Source organism: Rattus norvegicus, chromosome 2, assembly GCF_036323735.1.
Source record: "Rattus norvegicus strain BN/NHsdMcwi chromosome 2, GRCr8, whole genome shotgun sequence".
In the NCBI taxonomy this organism is placed as follows: domain Eukaryota; kingdom Metazoa; phylum Chordata; class Mammalia; order Rodentia; family Muridae; genus Rattus; species Rattus norvegicus.
The window spans coordinates 54,515,235-54,539,946 of NC_086020.1; the positions used below are offsets into that span (position 1 = coordinate 54,515,235).

General features: G+C 41.1%; 1 protein-coding gene and 1 long non-coding RNA gene across 10 annotated transcripts in view; one reads left to right on the top strand and one right to left on the bottom strand.

Moving 5' to 3' along the window:
* Ghr (growth hormone receptor) overlaps window positions 1–17,361 on the bottom strand; it is a 263,530-nt gene extending 246,169 nt beyond the window's left edge. For 2 of the 7 annotated variants that reach the window (XM_039101769.2, XM_063281324.1), the window contains exon 1: window positions 6,851–6,894. The gene's annotated coding sequence lies outside the window, so the exon portion shown is untranslated. Of the gene's footprint in view, window positions 1–6,850; window positions 6,895–16,078; window positions 16,794–16,860 lie in introns of those variants that run through there. The other 5 variants (XM_008760754.3, XM_063281321.1, XM_039101770.2 and 2 more) reach the window with 5 other exon arrangements.
* A 22-nt stretch (window positions 17,362–17,383) lies between these two features.
* On the top strand, window positions 17,384–24,502 carry LOC102548637 (uncharacterized). 3 transcript variants are annotated; one of them, XR_005500710.2, is made up of 3 exons: window positions 17,384–17,663; window positions 17,945–19,683; window positions 24,005–24,502. It is a non-coding gene; the product is annotated as an uncharacterized LOC102548637 (long non-coding RNA). The 3 variants fall into 3 exon arrangements; XR_010063751.1 differs by having other exon boundaries at window positions 17,384–19,683; XR_010063752.1 differs by having other exon boundaries at window positions 17,384–18,056.
* Window positions 24,503–24,712: the final 210 nt, after the last annotated feature.

Below are 24,712 nucleotides of genomic sequence, written 5' to 3' on the forward strand. Positions count from 1 at the left end.
GGAAAAGAATATGATTAAAATACATTGTGTGAAAAATTAATAAAAATATTTTAAATATTACTCATTTGGCTTATTTAAAAAATACAACTTTATCCAATCAGTGAAATCCAAGAATTACTCTTCTGTGGTATGAGTTATTTGTAAAAGAGCAAATATGATCAGGGCACTTACCCATGTGAAAAGATTTGTGCACAGGTGTTGCTGACCAAAGTCTTGGACAGAGCATATGACCCTGCCTACTCTGCTCACCTCCATTTTCTTCGCCCGTCCTCAGACATTCTCTGGTACAGTCACTTCAAGTCATTTCATTTCTCTCTAACTTCCAATCCTTTATTATATCTCTGCAATCAAAAAATGTAATTTCCTCCTTTTCTGATTGATGACCCCTTACAGAACTTTCTGGAATCAGTCAGGGTTGCTGTGACCTATACATCCAGCTCTCGCGAGATTGGTCATGAGGATTAGATGCTCATGTACAGCATGGACTACATACTGAGATTCTGTCTTGAGAAGTAAAAATTATCCAAACAACAACAAACTCTTTCAAGACCCAGATCGCATGTCCCTTCTTCAGGGACAAAATCTGTCACTCCTCTTTATTTTTTTTCTTTTTTCTTTTTTTCAGAGCTGGGGACCGAACCCAGGGCCTTGTGCTTTCCAGGCAAGCGCTCTACCACTGAGCTAAATCCCCAACCCCCGTCACTCTTCTTAATGTGATTCTTCATTGCCTCCCATACTCTCTGGAACAGTCACGTCGAGCATTTCCTTCCTCGCTAACTCCCAATCCTTCATTATATCTCTGCAATCCCACTGGATTACACTATGAGTGCTTATTCACCAGAGTCTGAGTCTGACATCAGCACATCCTCGGGGATGAGCCCACATGGTCACTCAATGGGAACACGCAGCATTCAGATTACTACCGCTATTCCTATTGTGTGGAAGAGGACAATGATGGGTTTTCTGGACAGCACCAATTCCCATGGCAACCATGGCTTCTATCTACAGACTGCATGTTAGTATTTTAACTGTTCTGCTTCTTAATGCTCTGGCTTTAACTTCACATTTACAAATCCCTGTCATCTCCCTGGAGAAACAGAGACTTTGCAAAGTTTCTAAATGCAAAAGACCATCAATCAGAGGTAAGGAATGGAAAACATATTTAAAAAAAAATAATAATGGCTTCTGCTGTCACAGTACACTGAGCTTGTCAGACATCTTATCCAGTTTAGAAATATATGGTGAGTGAATCAATGTACTTTTTTTTTCAATCAGAAGATACTACTGAAGATGGCCTTGACTTTATAGCCATGAGTTAAATGAAAAGAAATCAATGTTTTCATGGAAGTTAACAGCAAAGAACAAAGCTACAGAAAAGGCTAGACATGACGAGTTTTAAATTAAAACATCAAAAACCACAATGACAATATACAAAATCATTGTGACTAGACTACCATATCCTTTTCCTAACAAAACAACATGTTCATTAAAAACAGCTATGGGCGCTCTCAGAAAGGGATATTTTCTAATCACGCCATCACTGATACTGGAAAGTTGGATGGTGACATAACTATCAATGTAACTCTTTCTGACTTGAAGAAATACCAAATTTCTTAAAATTTGTGTTTGCAGTTAGTGCAAACATTTGAAAATATCTGAAACATGTACTATCAACTCTCACCAGGCCAAATATCCCTCAGTCTGAAAGCATCCAAAAACTGAGTCTAACATATAATAAACCACCAGTCTTTAATTACTGAATACCTACTATGTGTCCAATGGTAGATTGTGGCTCACTCAGCAATATAGTAGATGCATACACACACACACACACACACACACACACACAAACCCTATCTGACAAAATAAAATAAATACCTAAAGAGCTTCACCCATTCAATCTCTTTGATGTTAAAAATGCGCTTTCTCCTCTAGTGCTTCCAGATGACTTTTTCTTTGTAGTGAAGCTACATGAGCACTATGGACATAAATGCTGAATTCTAGTCACAGATGATGCACATGAGAAAAACTATGAGAGAAATCCTGAGAGTCTTCATATCTGTGCTATAGGAGATAGAGGGGATGTCTGTATCTGGACAAAGAAGAAGGGTAGGCCAAAGCCAACTCCACAATATCTGAAATTCTTAACTGCATTTTAGCCTTCTAGAACAGAATGTAAAAATGAGGGAGAAACTGGTTCGGAGGGCAACCATGATTTGTTCAGCTTGCTTAGTAGGAATAAGCAAAAGGACTGTTTTGAGACCAAAGATACAAAGATTGGTTAGGTTAACATCATGGGGTTTTGAACGCCAAGCTTGGAAGTCTAAATAAAACTCAATCTGTATACAAGAAGATGATTTCCAAGGTGCAGGTAAAATAATAAGTCTTCAAAATTAATTTGGTGATGAGGAGATGAGGTTAAGGGGGGACAAATGAAAGATGCTGCTGCTGTTGTTGCTGCTGCTGCTGCTGCTGATGGTGGTGGTGATGATGATGATGATGATGATGCCTCCTCTACAATGCAGTTGGATGAATTGAAAACAGCAGTGAGCTTCTAGTTAGTGTGCCATCTGCAGTCACCCAGATTCTCTTACCTGCTGTGGCTTTTTTTGCTATACAAAGTGCACTACTTGTGAAATCTCTTGTCATTGGCACTGAATAGTCTTTAGGTCTTCTGTTTCCATAGAAATAGTCAACTGTAATATGATAGCATATGTACATATGTATACATACATACAAACACACACATACACACACACACATACATATAGGCATATGCACGTGCATTTCTACCTTGCAGTCACTTGGAATGCTAAACAAGAACTGCCAATCACTACTTCACGAGTGAATTCCTTAGCTCCCTTAACGACTTTGTCAGTATAATAGAAAATGTCACTTGCATATACTTCTTAAGAGACAAGCATCTGTTTAAGAAGTTAAAATGTCTGAAATTTGGAATGTGTATATGTATGCAAAACAATTCATGTATATCTCCATGTATTCTTTTCAGAGCCCATCTTTAGATGAGCTCAGAATGTTGTATTTCTGCATCTCATATAAATTCTTGGACTCGAGATCTAAAGATAGGAATCAAACCCGAGTCATTCATTAAACAGCAAGTGGTTGTAAAGCAGAATTGATGCAATTTGTAAAGCAAAGGAAACCAAGACGTGCCCTCACTTATGAGCCTGCAGAACTCTACTGAAAAGCTGAGGAAAACCACCAAGGAAGAGGTTAAAATTTAACTTAGCTTCATATCTCGCTTAAATCATGCGAAGTAAACCTTGCTCTTGACAGTTTCAGACCATGAATGACGAATAGCTCAACAAACTTGTTCCCAAGTTTGCCCACAAAGGTCTTTTTTTTTTTTAAGTTCAACATGCTATTTTCAGAAATGGTGTTATTAATATCCTTCCTTTTTGAAATTATGAATCTCAGAAAAAATGTATTTATTTGCTCTTTGGGCATGTGTGGGTATGTGACTAGAAGGCGGAGGACAACGTGTAGGAGTTGCTCCTCTCTTTCCACCACGTGAGGTGCAGGAGTTGAATTTGGTTAGCCAGCTAGATGATCTGAAATCACAGATTTTTAAGAAGTCTACGACCATTGCTCTGTTGTGTTCTCTCTGCTTGCAATTCATTATTTAAACGTGGCAGAGATTTTTTTTTAAATCTCATCTTGCTTTATCAATGGGTTAGAATGCTAAGTTTGGTGAAGTTATGATCATTTCCTTTTACAAAGACGATGGAGGTTTCATCAGGCTCTGTGGGTTATGTATTGACCCATTAAAAAATAGCGTTTTTTAATGTTAACTTAAACAGTGGTTTAAAACCAGACATTTGTTAATGTGCAATAGAGGAACAGGGTCCCACAGGCAGATTAGGTGGACGACGTTAGTTTATGATCTTCCACTAGTTTATTGTCAAACTGTTGGGAGCAGGGGCAGGGGTGTGGTGAACTTCACTTCCATGCTGACTGCGGTAATCTGAATGAAAACAGTTCCCTTTTCTTGTGTGTTTGAGTATTTGGTAGGCAGTTAGTGGAATTGTTTAGGAAGGATTATAAGGTATTTGTCCTTGCTGGAAGAGGTATGTCATTGGGAGTAGGCTTTGAAGTTTCGAAAGAATTGCTCCATTTCTGCTCCGTCTGCCTCCTCCTTGCCTTAGAGATGTGAGCTCTCAGCTGTTACTCCAGTGCGACGCCTGCATACTCTGCCGATGCCTGATTATGCTGCCGGGTTCCCCACTGTGATGGTGATAGTTCCTTCTGTAAGTTGCCTGCATCATATGGCAATAGAAAAGTCAGTAAAACCCTCACTTTCATGGTAGCTGTCAGAAGAGGCATCGGTGTCACACGGGCTACTAAATGACAGCCTTAGCTCCTGATCCCACGTTGGGTGTTGGAAATTCTTTAGTTCCTTTTCATGTAAGTGTCTACAGAGGTCAGTCGAAACAACATCACTGGGTCTTCCCAATATGATTTTCCAATAAGAAAATCAGAAGTCACAGTGCCTAGGAATGATTCAGTCTCCAAAGCTCTACATACCTACTTCCACTTTACTTCAGTCATTAGGAACATGTCATGTAAGTTCACACCCAACGGGAACAAAATTCAGCCACATGTCTTGGATGCAGGAAGACAAAAGAACACTACCTAGGTGTCAGTGACTAGAAACACGAAGGTTAGATGCATTTGGGATGAGAAAGATTTACACTTGAATCTTGACTCTATGGCATGTCACCTGTGGGTACTATAACAGCTTCTTAATTAGGTCTTTTCAATTGTTTAATCATATAGATCATGGGGTGTTAGTTGGGATTGTGCAATTTAAAATGAAAAGCAAGCTTGGTTTAGCTGGGATCCACAGGAAACACTCCCTTAACGCTGACTACTTAGCAGTATTTATTTAAGCAAATGATTTATACATATGCTAAGTCAAGACTTCATAGTCTTTTGCCTGGTAAATGCTTAAAGATAGTGTTTATAAAAGTAAACCTGAAACTCAGAGATAGAAAGGGTAATGTGCATTTTTCCCTCTATAAATTGGGGAATTTCCTATCTAGAAGCTGAAAGAAAAGTATCTTACACACACACACACACACACACACACACACACACACACGTACACATGTACACACAAACAAACAAAAATATACAAATAGAGAAAATTTTCAGTCTAAGCATTGACTGTTATTCTCTTTGTGTGTGTGTATGTTTGTGTTTGTGTGTGTGTGTGTGTGTGTGTGTGTGTGTGTGTGTGTGTGTGTGTGAGTGTGGGTGTTCATGCCATGGCTTGCCTGTGTCAGAGAACAGCTCTCTGGAGTTGCTTCTCTCCTTCTGTGCTGTTGAGCAGGGTCTCTCATTTCTGCCTCTTTAAATATATTGCATGCTCCAGGCTAACCAGTTTGTGAGCTTCGGAGTGTTCTTCTGTCTCGGGGTGAACCTGCACCTTCTGGAAATGCAGCCAATGCTGTAAACTATTGAACTATCTCTCTAGTCACCACCGCCAGCTTTTTATGTTTGCTTTGTGATGTCTGTCTTATGTCTTATGTGGGTAAAGCCTTTACCCTCTGAGTCATCTTCCCAGGCCTAATTTTTTTTAAAGAAGAAATTTTGTCTCTGCAACTTAAGTGATCTAAGAAGTGATGTGTGTAGGAGGGATCAGTGCACAGCCTTTTGCTGGCTGGAGGCACACAGGATCATCAGACTGGATCTGCCCTCTGTATATCACATGGTCTCTGAGGAGGCTTAATGAGGTACATTTTGCAAATATGCCTTTGTAGATTGTGCTCATAATTGCATATACAAAAGATCAAAGGTCATGGTTGAAAATTATGCCAATTTAATGTAGCCATTTAAGTAAAAATAACAATTTCATATATGTGTTTGGAAAGACAATGTTTTTTTCTCTAATAATGTTTAATATTTTATATATTGAAGTAAATAAAGGATTGCCTCTTGTTCGATCTCTACTTATCCCTTCAGAGAAAATAATGCTCATTTACATGGTTTTCTGTGTTTATCTTAGAAATTAGATATCTTTCACAGTCAATAATTTGTGTTTTGCATAGATGTTATGTTATTAGATACTAACTCTGGACTTTCAGCAACTTGTAATCAAGACAAAAATAAACAAAAACCTTAAAAGCTCATTCTTTTCTCAATTTAGAATTAGAGGTTAGAGGAATTTCAGTGTTGGTTAGCCCTAACAGGCATGCTGTTTGTCTTCCCAGAGTCAAAGCTCAAGTCACTTTCAAGAACTCATATTTCTCAACTTCATGCCCCAAGTTCCAACCCAACAAGAGGGCAATTTCTGGCTGGAGCACTGGAAACCTAAGGATTACGCAGAGATTTCACTGAACCGTCTATATCCCTCATGGAACAGCTCAAAAAAATACCCAGTGACTACAGAAAGATTGAAAAAAAATGGTTAATTGTTTGAACTCAGACACACTACAAAATAACGAAGTTCTTTGACTCTTAATGCAACCTCAATATCTTGCCCTGGACACACTTGCTTTCATGTCTGTTATGGGTCTGTATCAAAACATTACTCACTAATAAATGGAGTATGGACAGCTTTCTAAAGAGCTTCACTGTCACTTTATGTGCAAATTGGTTATTGAAAGTAACAAGTTTTACAAGCATAGGGTTAAAAGTAATTTTCCAATTCAAGGCTACTTCTTAATTAAGTTTCTGATTGCAGCTTGATGATACATAATTTTAAAACACCGGATTTCTAGAACAAAATCACCAGGGTTAGTGTCTGGGCACATGTAGAAGAGTGGAAATAACTATAGTGTTAAAGAGTGGAATAAATAAAGATGTTTTGGCTTTAGCTGTTACTTACTGTGCATCACTGACAAGAAACGGACTTTCTTTTTTTTTTTCATCTGTCAGAGATAACAAAAGCATCTCACAGTTAGGAGGAGTAAAGCAAGGGGCCTTTACTAGATGTCCAAAATCTAACAGTATTTTATTAATTTTGTTTTTTAAATTTACCATGAATAAATAAATAAATACAATAATATCAATGGTAAAGAGTAACAAGAAAATACAACAGAATCTAATTGAATCTTAACCTAGTTAGCAGAAGTTACTGTAGCTAGGATCTGAGAAGCAGGTTCTGACTAGACACTTGGAATGAGAGTCCAAATAGCCTTGTGGATAGAAGAGATCTATATGCACTTTGTTACTTTGTTAAAATCCTTCCTCTATCAGAACTTGCCTTTTTTTTTTTTAGTAATTCAAGGTTGGCTTGACAAGTCTATAGTCTCTCTACCCAAAAAGTATTTTAAAATAGGGGACTTCTTGGTTAAAGATGCATACCAAAGTATTCATAGCTAATGAAAAGAAAGGCTATAATATTAATGATTGCTAAGTCATCTAATCCGTTACCTGGGATGCAAAATACTACTCTCTTTACTTTGCATTTACATCTTCCCATAGCAAAAAGATGATCTGAAAAATATATGATCTTATAGAGGTCCTGAGTCTTTATCTTTAACAAGGCTATTTCACACTTACAAGGAGTCAGAATCCAATGTTTAAAAAACGAGCTTGAAAATTATTTTATCCATATAAATGCAAATCAGCTGCACCCAGAAGAAAGGGTAGATGTGGTTTGGGCAAATTCATGTCAGTATTTATTTACTATACTCAAGGTTCGTTTTTCTCCCTTGAAATGGTTATTTCTTCACGTTCACTCACTAATATCTGTGTTATATTTATGTGTTCCTTTTACAATCATAGTAGAGTTCTGTATTTAATTTTCTTAGACAATCACTCTTCAATGCATAATGTTAAATTGTTCTTCTGAGGGGAAATTGTGTGCCTATTTGTTCACGTAGCACTGTTTCTTCAATGTCAAAATTAAAATTGTTATGTTCTGTGTGTGGATTCCCCAAGCCCTTGCACTTCACACTGTATTGCCGGAGGCTATTCTTTACCTAAGAATGTCCTCACCATAACCATCACCATTCCACCGGTCAACTTTCAATCATTCCTCAACTTTCCAAAAGCATCCCCTTGCTTAGGGAGGATCTCCCAGCATAGACGAGCAGACCTCTCTCTGAGAAATACATGCATCAAGAATGATATTTAGTATTGATTTGAAAACCAAAGCTTCACAAGTCACAGATAATTATTTTTGTAATAGAGTAACAGCGTAGGCAGTGACAGAGATGTCACAAGGAGTTAATCTCTGATGAACAGTGCTTTTGGAAAGAGACAAATGTCAATAGTTCAGGACAAATGAGCACTTGAGGAACTCATTAAGGCCCTAATTTAGTTGTCCTGTATAAAGAGGAAGAGTTAAACACACGCACACACGCACAGACAGACAGACACACACACACACACGCACACACGCATGCACGCACACACGCACGCACAGACAGACAGACACACACACACACACACATGCACACACACAGGCATGCACAGACACACACATGCACGCATGCATGCACACACACAGACACACACACGCACACACGCACGCACACACGCATGCACGCACACACCCACGCACAGACAGACACACACACACGCACACATGCACACACACAGGCATGCACAGACACACACATGCACGCATGCATGCACACACACAGACACACACACGCACACACGCACGCACACACATGCACACACGCATGCAGGCATGCACAGACACACACACGCACACATGTACACACACATGCACGCACACACGCACGCACACACACATGCACACACGCACACACGCACGCACGCACACACATCAAGTGTGTATTTTGCAGTGAAGACTCTATGTCTTCTGTCTTCAGCACTCTCAACAAGATACTGCAGAAGTCAGCTCTCTGCTGATTCCAATATGTATCAGGCACCATCTCCACTCATTTAAATTACAGAAGCCTTGTGAAGTAGGGACTGTTACCACCATTTCTGCAGAGAAATCTAAGAGACTTTTAACCTGCTCAGATTCCTAAAGAAAGCCAATAAAAACAGTCAGAGATGGATCCAAATAAACAAGCCAGTCCTCTGTGATTTTCAACGTCTACCCTACGTCTCATGTAGAATACCAAACTACCTTCAGGCTTTCCTAATAGCTGACATTTCACAGGCATCTGCTAACTGAAATTTGTGGGAAATCTGTGTGTGGTCCCAACAGAAAGAACTGTCAGTCAAGTATATCAGGTGTCTTGGTTCACGATATTTCCACTTGGATAGTTAACCCAACTAACTGTCACTCTTCTATATGAATGGCATAAATAGACATATTTGTTGTAGCCAGAATATGTCCCCTAAGGGTTGATGTGTTGAAATTGAATCCTTATGAGGTAGTGAAAGGGTAGAGAGTTGATCCAAGTATGATGTTTACAGACGAGGCCTTTGGGAGGTTATTATACTTAGATAAGATCACTGGGGTGGAACTCCTATGACCAAATAGTTATGACTTTACAAGAGGAGAGGAAAAGACCAGGCAAGACACGTATTCATGTTCCCTGACCCTTGTTATGTATTACCTTGCACTGACTACAAACTGTTAGCAGAACGAAAATCTTCATATGTGGCCTGGCAGCCATAGCTATTCAGAACTGTTAGCTAAAATAACCCTATTGTATACATTATTGATCCAGCAAATAATATTATGTTGTTAACAATAGAAACCACACTAAGCGAAAAATATTCCATTTACATAATTTATGTTAATAGGAGATACCAAACTATAACAGAGCCTAGCAGAAAGATAGAATTAAGTAATAAATCTGTCACTCTCCCATGGTAGAGACTCCTATTTTCATCTCTCATAAAGATGGTCTCACACAAATTCAGCAACCCTGATTTAAAAACATATAACTCTTTTAAGGTCTCATAGTAAATATATTTCCAAACGTCCTCTACATTACGAGGCATAGAAGCAGAGCTTAGAGTAATAGGTTCATGACCTTAAATTTGAGAAAGCCTCAAGGCTGTATTAGATGAAGTGTTAGGATGTCCATGGGATAGGGAAATGGAAGGGGAGGAGCCCACCTCAGACTCCTCCTTCATAAAGCTTGTTTAATAGGACATCCTTAAAGAGAAAGTTTACTATTAGCTCCATTACTAGGTCTCTTAGAATAGTAGCATGAGAAGAATTGTTGAAATTATTACTACTTGAAATATATAACAGTTGAGAAACAGAAGTATGCCGAAATACCATGCAGTAGTTACTCCTCCAACAAGCCCTGGGCTCAACATGGCCTCCTGAATACCGAACTCAAGTGATGAGCATATACACACAACCTCTGTAGGCACAGGAAGAGGTCCGTAATTTGACAAATCCACAGTAAACCCCACCTGACGATCTGCTACAAATAACCCTAGGGAGTTTTGGGTATACTTTCTGGTCCTCAGTTTCCAACTTCCTGGCACAAAATATTTTAAATTCTTTGTACATAAGAGAAGAAATTATTATATCCAAGACTTGTCTGGGAGCTACTTTGGTAATTGAGCTGTCTCTTTAAATCCTTCAGCTTCGATAAATTCCCCTAGTTTAAAAAAAACTATATGATTTGAAGTTTATTGCTTTTCATTCAACTGTTACCAGTTGTTCCGTAATATTACCATTATATATTATTAACATTGCATTTCTTAACTGAATGCTGAGTCGCAATTACTGCTTTTATAGTCCCAATGTCTATCACATTTCAAAGGACATATTCGTGGCTCAGTAAATATGTGCTCTGTCTTTTATATTTTACATAGATACCAAAAAATACCACTGGTTTGACCCAACTGGTACCCTTTGGGGGGGAACTCCTTTGCTCAGCATTGTTCCTCCAATTATTTTAAAAGTAACTTTTCATATGATATAATTCTCATAAAAATACTCAACTCCACACAACCAAACTTAAAACTTCATGGTTATGATGGGGTGTATGAAGGTCCAGTCTAGTTATACCTAAGGGGCTAGAGAGGTGTTTCAGCAATTAAGAGCACGTGCACTATTCCAAAGGACTGAACAAATCCATGGAGGCCATAACTGGATGTGATTCTAGTTGAGAGGTCAGTCCCTCTTAGGATCTCTGTGATCATCAAGTACCCATGTGGTGTACAGTCTTACATGCAGGCAAGACACCCATATACATAAAAATAATTTTTAATAAAATATAATATTAATGTCTCCATACTGCTTGAACTTGTAGATGTTTTGAAGTTCTGTGGGAAGGATTCTCTTTGGGATGCTTGTCATCAAGTGCTGTCATTGAACTAAGGAACTCAAACAAAAATTCATAATGTACTTAGATTCCAGGTATTATCATTATCTACATTTCTTTGCCCCAGACTATCTCTGGACACTCCTGTTATCTCAATTGCTCAGTATGTCTTCCTACTACTAAGGCAAAGCCATCAATGGAATATTTATTTAGCGTCTGTGAAAAGTCAGATATCACTTGGGCAGTATCTTTCAGAAAGATAAGATACAACAGTTTTAATGTGAGAGATATCATTTCTCTTCATTCTCTGGCTTCTTGTTTTAATATCTTTTATTTGCTCAATATAAACATGGTATATATTTTCAGCTATCATGACCTTCTTCAAGGATTCTGGTACTTTTCTCTATCCTTATGGGATGATAACTTTGAATATATATAATATTTACAATTCATCATTCTTCTATCCTTTACCAGGCAATTTTTCCCTTTGTTTTGCCAAATTGACATTTTCCAGGCTAAAAAGCACATAGCTTGAAGGTCCCTGGAAAGGCAACTGACAGGACAAATCCTGAGTCATCACACTGCCCAAGACCAAAGTTGACTTTCTGACAATTAGAAAGGAAAATTGAAGTTTGAGCTTATCAGCCATCATCCAAGTCCAGATGGGCTTACAGCATCAGATATCACAAGAGCTTTAAGCAAGCGAGGGACCTGCTTATGACTCCGTTCTGCATAGCTCCATTCTGCTTTCCCTTACAATGACAACACCAGAGGAGAAAAGTGGACATGATTCTTAATACACTAACTACATTTTCAAAGCAAAATAATAAAGAGTTGTTTGACAAATGAATTGTTATAAGTCTCTCATACGTTACAGGAACTAAAATAAAACGTCTCTTTTAAGATTTTTTTAATGAAAATCTTTCTTTTACATGTTTTGCTTTATTTTCTAAACTAGTGAAGAAACAATCAAGTGATTATTGTATCAAATATGTTTATGGAGCACAGTAAGTTGTTCCTTGCTGGAAGGTTCATAAAAATGCACCTTCAGTTTGTGGACAATTCTGAGCAGGTGGCAAGGAGATTGATAATTTGTTGAGAAGCCCAAGACCTCAAACCAATCACAGCAGACCTCAAACCAATCACTGTATGAGCCACTGATGCTAAAGATCCTATGCAGAAATACAAGGTAGACCTTACTATATTCTCAGGGGAGGAAAGTAAGTTCCAGAGGAGCTCATCATCACCATTTGAGTGGTAAATTCCCAGTCAATGAGCCCTAAAGGGTTTGCTTTTTTAACCCCACCCTTTTTCACACATAAGTCAGCTTTCCCATCTCACAGCAAGGTTGCTTAGACCTTAGAAATCATGAGTAGCAGAACACTCATCTAATTCCCAGCTAGACGTACTGCAGGATATGGGGACCTAATTGCCTACGGATGTTAGAGTATAGCTTCTAATGGAGACCGAGCACTTTAGTGTTGCCTGGGACATTAGCAAGCCATTTACCTCCTGAGTAAAAAGTGAGTTGTTGATTTAGTCATGTCCTCTACCTGCGTCTCAAACCCCGTTGCCAAAGGAAGCATTTCTGTCCAGTGTACTTTCACCTCATTTGGGGCCAGATGGCACACTCTATGGGACTCGGGCAGAACAAGCCTTCAATAAATGTTTGATTGCCATTAGTGACTCACGATCATGAAAGCAGACACAATAAGGTCCATGAAAGAAATACATCCTAGTCAGAACCTGTCTGCAACACACAGCTGCAACTCGCTGATCTTCAGAAAATCCTAATCCTGTCATTTTCTTGGTAGGTACACTCCTTCATAGGGAGGGAAAGTTAAGGAGCTATCTACATAGCATATAAAATTATATTTATTTCTCTTATTACACTTTGTATGAAGTAATAGCAAGTGTGGGCTTGAGGAACCCGTGAGATGGTTACAACATTGACTATAGATTCATAGTAATCTGAAAAGAACATATTGTTGTCTCCCTTATAGGGTTGAAATTAGTTAATGGTATAAAGAGACGGCTGATTAAACACCATAGATGTTAAACTGTCTTTATAGATAGAATGTATAAAACCAAGAGTTCCTAATCTGTGTTTTGGGCAAAATATATTAATTAGGGGCAGAGAGAATGGGGAACTTGAGGCAAATTGTTCATAACAGAGAAGGGTAAGGTTCGATGGTGGTAAGAAAGACTCCTAGGACAGGTAACAAAAATTTAAGGGAAAGAGCACAGGGCTTCCAAATATAGAAAGATTTCTAAACAACAGGAAGGAAAATTAGATTCAATCGAAGAATAGGAGAATAGGGAATTTTTAAAAGTTGATTTGGTACGAGGTTGAATTTTCTCCAAAGAAAGTTCTAGAATTGATTGGCCAGGGAGAAGGTGAGGTTGCAATTCACTATTTCTAGGAGGCGATAGACTAGCTATTGAAGTGGAGAGTCACACACTACCGAACGTTACCTTTGAAGTAGTTATCGAGCTAAGCAGCTCTATTATTGGGTATAAGATTGTCACTATAGCAGTTCCAGGTGGGGAAAGCATCACTTTCTAAAAAGGGCATTCTGCCCTGCTTACACATCAGGCTGAGGGGTTGACTTTAGTCTTATCAAACTCAAATTCTCACCAACTCTAACTTAAGTGCTCATAGCATTCAAATCATGGCTACATCAGGGTAGCTCCCCCCCCCCCCCTTCATGCCGGGGTTTGACCCTAGTGCCTTACACTTACTATGTGCTCATTCTCTGCTACACCCAGCCTTCTTTTATAAAGAAAATTGTGTTTGTATAGCCACACACACCAAGGAGCAGAAGTATTTCCATTATTGACATATTTAAAGATGCAGTCTTGAAGAGCAAGCACACATCACTTCTTGGTCTTTTTGGCTGAGACTGAGTTTAAAGCAACCGGACCTCCAAAATTATGTCATTTGCTGGTGGAAACTGCTAAGAAGCTTAATCCTCTGGTTAGTAGATTTTTACAAGTAGAGACCACGTTTTGTTGTAAGTTAAACAATCTGGTGTCCCATATTCCCTCATATCACTCAGATTTATCTGTACATTAACAATGCTTAGCAGCAGATAGCCAAAAAGGCTGGCCAAGTTGGAACAACTTCAAGATCTGTTTCCACACTGGGGTGTTTCGTGCACTTGGCAGAAGCAGGCTGCAACTGTAGCTTCATTTATTACGCTGTGCTATAAACATTATGTCCTGAGCTAACAAGACACTCCACATGACGGTCCCATAGGTTACCAAGCACTGTAAACATCTGTTAAAACGGGCGCCAGAGACAGCATAGTCAAGGCCTGTAGTGTCCATTGGAAAGTGGTTTATGAGGTGCAGTCTACTGTTTAAAAATGAATAATCAAAAACACAGCCGCAAACCCTGGCTAAAACAAATATTTGCCAGGCAAAGTTAGGCTCATTTTGAAACACTATGTGGTAATGCCCTCACGTCACCACTGTAGTCACAGACTCGTTTCACACCTTGCTCATTGAGCCTTGGTCTTCCACGGTATTCAGGAGACCATAACTGTAATCTCACTGTGATCTATTTACTCCCAAAAGAAAAAGAAGGGACATTTGAGTATTGATTGACCGATTTCTTTTCCCTCTAGATCAATGTGAAGACAAAATTTATAAGGACAGAAGAAGGCAATGAAGAACTCATAGGGCTTTGTAATCCACAGATGACAATTGCCCAGAGTTTCTTGGCAAGCAGGCAGCCTTCTAGTCCATCCAGAGGTCTATCTGGAGGGGAAATGAGTGTCTGGAGCCCTCTTGGCATCTGATCTCAGAACAGAGCTTTGCTTTTCTCAAAGGAGAGAGAATTTTCCAGCTACAGCATATACATACATTCTTGCATACATGCATAAGTACATAATACATATATGTGTGCACAGCATATATATGTATATTACATACATATATAATACACATGTATATTATGTATGTATACTATATACACATTCAATGCCAATGCATACATACCTATATAATATATACATTAATATGCATATATAATATATAATCTTTGTTTTCTGTTATTTTACTTCATTTCCATGTAACATTTTAATCTGTGAAAATATTTCAGTAGCTGTCCCCTCAAGAATAACAGAAACCTCCTGTAATCCATGTAGGACGCAGCCTAGAGTACTCGTTGCTACTGCACACCCAGTTTCTGTAGGAAGAGGTAAGCGCTGTCTCAGCCACATCCGGGGAGTTAAGGAGTAAACACTCCTGACTGAGACCTCTATTATTCCCTTGGACAGGAACAGCAGCATCCTGAGAGACACACAGATCCACAGTGAATCTGCTCTGGTCTCTCAAATTCTGTAACCACACATGCACGCATCTCCTAGATGTGCAAATGCCCTCCCATTCAGCTTTCCTGAGAGCTCCAGAAACCACCATTTCCAGTCTTCAGACCTTCCAGGGCAGGGAAGTTAGGTGTTTTTAAGTCCAGGAAATTTATTCCTATTCGGGAGCAGCTGTGTCTCCCCAACTCTCTCACTTCCCATTACCTTTCCCTGTCTGGCCAAGATCTCATGAAGATACAAACAGCAGGCAGCATCTCTATGGTTTCTTTCTCTCTCTCAACACCCTGTTTCAAGAGACCAACACACCTCCCAGTGCGCTCCCACACACGCATGCAAACACACACAGCACATATATACTGTACACCCCTTCAGCACAAACACCAGAGCTACACCACGGAACCCTGCAGCCTGGTCAGAGCCGACTTACTCCCCGGTGCTATATATAAAGTTCTTGCCCAGAAATAGATTTCCCCACGCACCCACAAGTGGATAGTCCTATCCTACACCCTCTGCTTGCTGCCAGCTCTCTCTCTTTCTCTCCAGACATGCTTCTACCGGACTCACCCGCTCAGCGCTCAAGACTCTGCAGTTCCATCAGAACTTTGAGCCTGGTTGATTTCATAATCACGAGTGTGTCCAGAGCTGAGGACAGTTTGGCTTGCCACAATTTCCACCCACCCCAGTTCATGGAGACTGGTGGCAGTGACTCTACTGACGCCAGCTCTTTGCGGCTGCAGCCTGCACAGAGGTGCAAAGGCAGCGCGCTGCAGGGGTCCTGTGCTCACAACCCACCTTCCAGAGTCCCTGGGATCATTACACCCGGGAACTCGCTTCAGACAGCAGCCTTTACAGTCCTTGCTCCAGGTTGGCAGGCAGAGGATGGCAAACACACTCGCGAAACTTTTAAGACTAACAAAACTGTCTTAGGAAGAAACCTCTCCTTGCATCTCACAACCTGGTTGGAGCAGGCTCCAGGTTGGGACGGTTAGCCTGCTGCCCCCAATTCCTTGTCGCCCCCATTAACTTTCAGCTTCACATAGCACCAAGAGCAAATTACACACACACACACACACACACACACACACACACACACACACACACACACGCACGCACTCTTTTCCAGGACATGGATCAGGTTACACCAACCCATCAGCAGAAAACAACTTTTGAGAAGGGAATACAACCCACCCTAAACTCATCAAAAAATAAAATATTATCCGGGCAAATATATAAAAGTGATCCCCCCTCATTTTCATAAGCAATTGGCATGCCCGAGTCTACTCCCAGGTCTCCTGGAACCAAGTGAGGGAAATAAGAGCTGGACTCCCGAAGTCCCCCTCCTGTACCTCGGAGCTTCGCCTTGGGAGACAGAGCGCGGGTTCGCGTCCGCTTGGGGGCTGCTGGAGCCGAGGCCTCAGGCCCGCGTGGCCCCAGCCCGGGGTCCTCGCGGCTGCCGGGGCTCAGCAACAGCCGTCGCCGCCACCGCCGCTGTAACAGCCGCTTCTGCCAGTGCCGCCGCTCCCTAGACCGCCTCCTCTTCCCATGGCTGCGCCCTGCTTGGCAGCTCGTGGGCTGTCAGGCTTGGGGAGGAGGAAGGGGGCGGGGTGAAACGGGAAGGGAGGAGGGGAGGGGAGGGGAGAGAAAGGGAGGGGAGGGGTGGGAAAAGGCGGCTGGCGATCAGGTCGGCTAGGGACCCGCCGCCGCCGCGGGGATCCAGGCTGTCCAGGAGATGGGCAGCGGGAGCTGAGGGCGGCCGGCTCCCGGGCCGCTGCGGGGAGGCTGAGTGCCACCCCCGCTACTCAGTCCGCGGGGCTGGGATGAAGCTTTCTGGCAAGGAGTTGTGAGTTGGTGCGTGTCACTCTCCACTGGGCGGCGGGGCTCCTCCTAGAGGAAAATATTGGTAGTTGCGGGAGACCTCCCTCCTCTCCACCCACCGGGTTCCCCCAAAGAAGTATCTAGAAGTCCTCAACTTCTGTACATTCAAAGAGAGCAGTGCACCTCCTGCAGGTATGGGAAGAAGTCCCTTGGAAAGTGTGATGAGTCTACTAGATTTTACCGGTCTAGTTGGTTTTCAAGCTCCTGCTCACTGGGATTCAGCATAAAGGACATTCCCAGTCCGAGAGGTTAAAAAAAAATGAAGACAAAGCAGGTGATTTACCAAGAATGCATTCCTGTTTGAAGAGAGCTATGCTAATACGGGACATAGGTCTGCAGGGAGGGCAGGAATAGGACCCAGCCTGAGGTTCGTCCTTGTTTGTGACCTAGGGAAAGGCACCATTTGTCCATCAGACACAGGCTCTTGGTACTTCATTCCATTTTGTTGAAAAAAATTAACCAAGACGGGAGTTGTCAAAGCACTTCCCAAAGTCAGAGTGCTGTGTAAGTATTGGCGTGAAGCACCAGACTGCCAACAACCACTTGCTTCTCCAGGCACAGAGTACAAAGGTACAAAAGTCCAGCCCCGGGCCGTCGAGCTGTCTCATCTGGAGGAACAACGGGTCACGTGGTCTTCTTACTATTTGCTTTGTACTGACAGCTAGTTGTAAGTTCACTTATCTATAACCTTCCGAACAGCTTCCCTCAGCTTTAAAAAGGACCCCATCCCCTCTTTTCACTTGCTTTCAGACCCAGAGTCACAGTTAAATGTTTAAGCACTGCAAAAGAATAAATTAACAGTTCCACACTAAGGATGGGCGGGGTGAAAACTGTAGAAAGAGGACCCCAGTCTTTAGGACTTCCGTTTTCAAAGTAACCGTGCAATTGGAAACTTTCTTAGCATTCTTTCTCGTGAGCCCAGCTGTGTCTTATGGTTCTAGAATACAGAAAGGGGGAAGAGATTCTGGAGATGATTATGTATCATGTCTGTTCCAGTTAGGTGTAGAGGGTGGGATGGTTAGTGGCCCTGAAGCAGTCCTGTTTCACAGGCAGGCTTTCTCTGAGACACTCTCCCTCAATCCCTTGATTTTCATGCTCGGATGAAGCAGTAGAGGTGCTTACTGACTGGAGCTTTTAAAGGGAGAGTTGCCCAGATAGAGAAACCTGAGAAAGGAAACCATGAGGTCAGGCAAAACTCCTGCTGGGTGGTCTGTGCTTGCCAAACTGGCTGAAAGGGCAGTACTGACAGGCGTGGAGACCAGGCAGTCCTCGCATGCTGGCTCCACTCTGTCCGAGGTAACCTTCCACCAGTGCACCTTGGATTCTGACGGAATCATCCCATCTCCTTACGTCCCCTTTGTGCTCCCTCCTCTTCAACTTCCCCTCCTTCCGAGCCCAAAGAACCTTGATTTAGGCTCCTAGTTTAGTTCCTTGATCTAGAACCTAGTCTAGGAGACAGACTCATGGGAGATGTTCTGATCATGCTCCAAGCTGATTTCAGGGTCATGCTTAAACAAAAGCTTGCCCTTATGTTGCTCTGGCTTCAAATACAGCCTCCGTTCCGTTAGACATGGAAACAGATTTCTCTAGACAGAAATGCGATCACGCATAGACAGCGTATGAAAAGATACGCTGGCTTGTGTGTGTAATAAAGAAATAGGTTGCGATGTAACTTGGCAGGGTCTAGTATGGCCCAGGAGACAAATCTCTGGGCATTTTGTGAGAGACATCCTAGTTTGAGCTGAGTAAGGTGGACAGCACCATTGTAAGGCTGAGAGCTTGGGCTGAAAAACAAAACAAAACAAAACAAAACAAAACAAAAAAACAAGAGAGAGAGAGAGAGAGAGAGAGAGAGAGAGAGAGAGAGAGAGAAGCTCAACAATGGTGTTTTTTTCTCTCTGCTTCCTGACTGTGGACACATCTGTTCAGCTGCTCTGCTCTTCTGCAGCCTGTCCTCCCCACCATGATGAACAAATCCTCTTCAATTCCAAGTCAAAATAAATGAGAGATGGAGAGATGTTTCAGCGACTAAGGTAGTTACTGTGCAAGCCCTAGGACCTGGGTCCACAGCACCCAAAAACAATAGTGAAGAGAGCTTGGTGGCTTGCAGGTGCACAGTCAGCACCCGGGAGGCAAAGACAGGCAGCAACCTGGAGCTCACTGGTCAGTCATGGTAATTAGAGACTCCTAGATCCCTTTGGGAGGCACTGTCTCAAAATAACTGAGAAGATGAAGAGAGGACATCTGGGCAAAGACATCTGAGGTCGACCTCTGGCCTTCGCAAACATGAGCATGTATGTACGCATGCACCCCATCCCCTGTGAACATGCACACATGACCATATAATGTGTATATATATATATGTATATATGTACATATGTATATATGTGTGTATATTAAGTAAAATATAAAAGAAAAAATATAAACCTAGTTTCTATAAATCACTTCTTGTCATAACTAATACAAGACAAAACTTGTAACTTATATGAAGCACACCCTTTATTAACTCCAGAAATATTTCTTGGTTTCGTGGATGACCATAGGTAAGTGCTTCATATGTTTTCCATTTAGGAAGGGGAAATGTATCTACAGACACTGAGGTGACCACTTTGTGAACAGTATACTTTGCTCAAGTAATGGAAGTGAAATTGCATTTAACTCATGCGCTCTATTCTGCCTGGAACACCCTGCTTTGTCCACCCATAATAATCCTTCCCACTCTTCAAGTCCAGCTTAATTGTTTATTTTCTCTCTGAAGCTCTTCCTGGATCATCTCAAATCTGGAATTATTTCATTTTCCCTGTATCTAAGCCTTTATATTTACACTTGTTATATGTTGCAATTTTTGCTGATTTTTCATTAACTCTTATGAAAATAATGAGTCCTTACTATCTGTACTTGAAATGTCGAGAACGGTGCTAGCAAATAGTAAGGTATTTCATAAATGTTTAATCAAAGCCAAACAAAAGACTTATCTATAGATACATAGAGATCTTGAACTCATATCCCCAAACTTCAACTCTCCATAGATCTCCTAGCTAGCAAGAAGCCATTTTAGATTCCTGATAGATGTCTCAACCCAAATTACATTCAAGTCAGAACTCTGATTCCTTCTCCAACCAAAGCTGTTGCAGTCTCCTTCTCAATAGACAGCAACTACTTCTCCCCAGTTATTGATACTACAAAGCTTTGTGGGTCATCCTTGTCTCTTCTTTGTCTCTGGAATTACACCCTTAGCACCTGTGTACTTGGTGGAAAGGTCAAGAAGCAATTATCTTGAAACATTAGAATCTTACCTCTATTGGTGCAATGCTTCATAAACTTAACTGGTCTCCCTATTCCAACAACTCTCACTCTTCCCATTACCAACAGTCTTTGATCCAATGCTCAGTCTAAACTAAGTCAGGAGTGGAATTCTTTTTAAACACCAAGCCAGATGGTTCCTTTACTACCTGAGTCCTGATTTGAACTATTATACAAATATAAATGGCACATAAGGGCCGTGTACTACTTCTCTCCACCTCATTTGATCTAGGCACACTGGACTCCCTGATCTTTCCTAAACAGACCAAGCACACTCATGACTTATAGACAGTTCTTGCTATTCCTTCAGCTGTAAAGACCCTTCCCTGAACGTTTGCATGCTCCTTATCTTTGCTCAAAGAGTACCTTGTCGTTGAGTCCTATCTTGACCAACGTATTTTACTGTGTAGCAGGATACCCCCTGACATCCCACTCCTCATCCTTACCACAGATAGCTCAACCAGAAATATAATCCAAACTTCAAAAGAGTGGAAGCCATTAGAAATCAGACTAGGCACATTCACATTTATGTAACTAGGTCTGGTTTTTAATCTCTCCCGTTTCACAGCTGCACATGATACATTTTCTAAATCTTACAGCTATCAGAGACTAGGGTTTTACTTTGGTTTTTCTGTTGTTCTGTAAAGTACCACTGCCATTTATCAAAACAAAAGAAACTAAAATTCCCAAAGTAGCCCTTGTAGTTAAAGAAAAGGTGAGCATTGCTTAGGAACATTAGAGCTTTTGTGACTCATCTGTAGCCTTGGTAAGCAGTTGATTGATCTCACAGTGACTCAATTTCATAGAGAATGGGAGAACTGCTATCTAAGATCATGTACGTTATTACATTGAGGTCTGCGATGCTTTATTTTATGTGTCAAATTTGTGTGGCACTTTGAATAGGAATGCCTCCCTCCGCCCCCCGGCCCCCTACACACTCGTGTGTTTGAATGCTTGGACCACAGGGAGTGGCACTATTAGGAGGTGTGTCCTTGCTGGAGGAGGTATTGCCTTGTTGGGAGAGGTGTGGCCTTGTTGGGGGAGGCGTGGTCTTGTAGAAGTAAGTGTGACCTTGCTAGAGGAGGCGTGGCCTTGTTGGAGGAGATGTAGCTCAAGTACAGCATAGTCTCCTTCTGCTACTGCAGATCAAGATGTAGAACCCTCAGCTCCTTCTCCAGCTACATGTTTCCCTGCATACCACCATGCTTCCCACCATGACAGTAATGGACTGAACCTCTGAACCTGTAAGCCAGCCTCAATTACACGTTTTCCTTCATAAGAGTTGCCATGGTTATGGTGTCTCTTTACAGTAATAGAATGCCTAACTAAGGCAATTGGCTTGGCAACTGTACCCAGATACTTGTTTAAATGTTTTTCTAGATATTTCTTTGAGGAGACTTTAAAGTTATGATTAGTATTTAGTATTTAGTAAAGCAGATTACTACCTAAAAAGTGGAATGTGCATGGGCCTCATTGATCAGTTGAAGGCCTAACTATAAAATGATCGACGTCTAATAGCACCGCCTCTTTCCTAGTTCTTCAGAACATTGAGGAGGTATCAGAGCCAGGTTTATTCTTCAAATGTCCATTTAATGCAGAATTTTAAAAACTAGATAATATAGTATGAAAAAATTAAATTTCTAATATTTGCCCCATAGGGCATACTGTATGTGGATGGCCTAGACTGTCCCTGGTGGACCAGGAGACACCTATGGGAATGTCTTGAACCTGGAAGATAGCAGACTATATCTGGCAGATTCATGGGAATATTAAAAGATAGATTTCAAAGGAGGCTCATGAATGGATTTTCCTCTTGAAGTCGTTCTAGCATTTAAGCATGGAGATTTTATTTAAATGTGGAACAATGCTATCATCTCTATCTGTTCAAATGAAAAAGCCTATTAAAAGAAATAACTCATAGACAATGATTTAGCTTCTGTTTGGGTAATTACACCAATGAGTAACTCACTAACTTCTTCACTGGGAAGCTTGTCCTATTTTGTGACTGTGCTATTTATTAAAAGTACTTTAGCCAACATCTGCCATTTTATTATTTATGTGTGGTTTTGTCTCTAAAAGCCTACAGGGCAAATATTAGAAATTTAATTTTTTTCTCATGACACATTGCCACTTGCCATTTGTGTGTGTCTTCTTCAAGCCAAACACGCAGGCTGTTCCACTCCTTATTCGAATCAGTAGCCTGCTCCCCTTTCCTACTGCTCCCTCCATTTACTCTGAAACTGCTGTTTTTTATGTCAAATTTAGTCCTGTGTGTGTCACTACAAGATAGAAGGGGACAATAAGCTTCTATCTAAACGTCAGGGAATTATGGGAAGGACAGAAGTCCTAGAGTCTGAAAGACACAGAAATACTCACAGTCTAACAATGGCACCAGCCACTCAGCCTGCACTTCGAAGGTCTCTCTGGAATACAGAGGTTTCTCCTCTTTCTTTCTTTCCCCATTTCAACCCGTTGCTTCTTCTCACATACCCTCTTCATTCTCAAGAGGAGTGAGGAAATGAGAGCACGAGAGAATGTCAACGAGAAAGAAATCTGACCGGGAATGAAAAGCTTCTTGTAGAAGCTTCTTGCCACAGATAGTAGATATAATGAGCTGTTTCCAACAACTAAATACATTCTCAACTTGCTAACCAGACGTGTTTCAGGCAGTACAGCTGTCCAAGAAGAAGGACGCTGAACTGTTTGAGCAGTGAAGGAACAAGCCTGCCTTGTAGGGAAGACTGGAAAGTCAACCAAGCTGTTAGTTCTGTCAAAAATCCTAGATAGAACAGTGAGTGTTTGAAGGAGACAGAGGATTAACCATGCAATACCACTTCTTCAAGGCCAGTGGCCTTGTGCACTTTCTGCATCAGGTGTAAGGCGGAGACTTCTTATTTTATAAAACTCTGGTTTCTTATAAAAGAAATCTTTATTTCATTGTGTCTATGGTTGCATTGCCGGTATGTATGTCTGTACACCAGATGCCTGTAGCAAATTCAGAGGCCTCAAGAGGGTACCAGATCTTCTGGGACTGGACTTAGGGAAGGCTTTGAGACACCATGTTGGTTCTGGGCATTGACCTTACATTCTCTGCAAGGTCAACCAGTGTTCTTAATTGCTGAGCTGCCTCCCTGGTATCAAATTGTTATATCTTTATCACAGACTTTAAAAATTAGATAAATGAGATATCCATTTCTAAAGACAAGAAGACTATAGAACTTAAATGTGCTTAATAAAACTTACCATTTATTTTTCCAAGACTACAATCATTAAACACATTTATCTAAACTATACTTATTATTTCTTTTACAGAAGATCTGTGACAAAGATGAAATTATCCTCCTTTAACCAACAGGAAGTCATGAAGAGACACAAAAACAAACACAGCAACAACAACAACAACAACAAAAACCAGACTGATCACATAAAGGGAAAAAATTTAGAGTCCGGATGGGGACTCAGCTTTTTTGTATCACCTTTATTTTGGGGACTCTTCCTTCAGTCTCTCAAGGTCTTGGCATCTAGTATTGTGTCCACCTCATTTCAAGCCACCAGCCCACCAGCCTCTATGTGTGGCAAGAACTAAAATTGTCCTCTAATTCCTAGGCACCAAAGTAACTAACAGTAGTGACCAGGGGGGACAGGAGAGATTCCTCTATTTTGCCTTTAGTAGTACAGGTCTTGTGCAGGCAACCCACACAGGTACAGACAGAAACTAATTATCATAGTCTCCATATTTGTTAAGTTTGAGCTAGTGAGTTGTGGAGAATGTGTTTCATCATCTTGCTTTGAGAAATAAACATTCATAATGATGTAGAGAGATGGGTTTGAATTTAGACATCTCAGCAATTATGGACTTCTACACCTGAAAATGCTCTTGAAGTCTTCTGATGGTTGGTTTGATGCTCGCTACTCAAATTCATTGCTTCCCTTGTGACTTCTGCCTCCGTGTTACACATGGTGCTCCTCTACACGTACCTGGACATCAGCTCACATGCCCTAAAGAAGCTCTTCTCCAAT